The sequence below is a fragment of the Larus michahellis genome, chromosome 8 (assembly GCF_964199755.1).
Source record: "Larus michahellis chromosome 8, bLarMic1.1, whole genome shotgun sequence".
NCBI classification, from domain to species: Eukaryota; Metazoa; Chordata; class Aves; order Charadriiformes; family Laridae; genus Larus; species Larus michahellis.
Genome location: NC_133903.1, coordinates 54,348,285 through 54,350,088, shown reverse-complemented (window position 1 = coordinate 54,350,088; position 1,804 = coordinate 54,348,285).

Here is a 1,804-nt window from a genome sequence, read left to right as displayed (position 1 = left end):
GGCGTGCAGCAGCGCTGCAAGGAGGAAGCGCAGACGTTGCTGCCTCCCCTCCGCACCCCCCCTTTCCCTGACGTCCCCGTCCCTGCAGCCCGGGCTGGTTAACTACATCCGCAGAATGTTTATTTTCATTCCTTTGTCTCGTGTTTCCTCTTTTCCCCTCAAACCATCTCCCCAAGGAAGAGCAGCTCTCACAGGGTGACCCCCATCCCCACCCCCCGAGCAGCTCCTCTGCCCATATGGACCCCAAAGGACCCAGGAGGGTTCGACGCTGCCCTCGGCATCTCCGAGTGCCCGGCGTCACGCTGACCAAGTACAGGGTGGCACAAAACCCATAGGAAACCGTCTGTGGGATCTCAGTGCCGAGAGCCAGCCTTAATTTATGTATTTTGATATCACGGTAGAGATCAAACTAAATATAGGCGAGCAAAAATACATCCCCAGTGTGAGCGCTGTACAATACAAATGGAGACAATTAAGTCACAGCAAGGAAAGAAATTAATCTGATGATCTTTATGGGATCCCATCTAGGAGCTGATTAGCTATGAAGGGAAAGAATGACGAGAAACTCAGCCGAACGTGATTTTTTCCACTCTGCTTATGGCCATTTCGAGTGTGCCCCTTTCTTTTCCTGCAAGGAGGGGAGCAGGGACTTCGACCGTCGCATCCGAAGCACCTCCATGGTCATGGGGAACCACGTTGCTCTGCGTAGCCCTCAGTGCTCGTACCGGGGCTGAAAAAGGGATGACTTCCAGCGATTCTCTGGTTTTCCTCCCTAATTTACTGAGAACCACCAGCGAAAGCCCCCTGTCACCCAGACATTGTCCCCTGACCCACATGCATGTGAGCCCATTGGATGTCCCCAGGGATGCCGGCATTGCCTGAGCACCATGGTGGACACCGAACGGGGCTGGGGAAGAGGGGACGGTGGTGCCAAAGGGGAGGTGCCAAAGGAACAACAGCCAACTCCACCCAAGGTGCATCCTGGGGAGAAGGGGATGCTGGATGTCTGGAAACACTCCAGGCCAGGTCGGACGGGGCTCTGAGCAACCTGATCTAGTTGAAGGTGTCGCTGCTCATTGCAGGGACGTTGGACTAGATGGCCTTTAAAGGCCCCTTCCAACTCAAACCATTTTATGATTCCATGCCCAGTGCCTGGAGACCTCATCCGCAACCGGCAGGCTCCAGCTCCACGGCAAAAGCCGATTTTGAAGCAACCGGCCGCACACACGGCACCACTTTGCCCCCAGCTGTGCCCTGGATCCGGCCAGAGCCACCCGAGAGCCTCCCACCCCGGCCAGCCGCCTTCCGCACCGGGTTTGGTGTCGGTGCCCACGCCAGATACAACACACAAAGGGAACAGCCGGCGGCTTCCCCCCTCCTTGCTGAAAACCAGATGAGCCCAAGTTGTTCCTCCCCCTGCTTGTGAGCTGCCAAGGCGCGGAGCGATGCCTCCCTGGGGGCACCGGCACTGGAAGGCAATATCCAGAAATTTTAGTGGGGGGGAACACATGGAGACACAGCCAAGCTGTGCCTCCCACCCCCGCTGGAGCAGGAGGGCCCCCGCGGCCGCCCCCGCACCATCCTGACATCAGCTGTGAGATATGCGAGGAATGAACGCGGCCGGTCCGTGGCGAAACGCGCGGTCCCTGTGATCCGTCGGGCCCGGACAAAAGGCTGCCTTGTGCTCGGCGCCCGCCGTGTGGGGTGGTGGAACCACCATGGGGCTCGTGTGAGGGGCGGCGTGTCCCCGGACGGGGAAAATAACAGCAAAGTGGGGTCCGTCCCTGCTGCAGGGAGCGGGGGA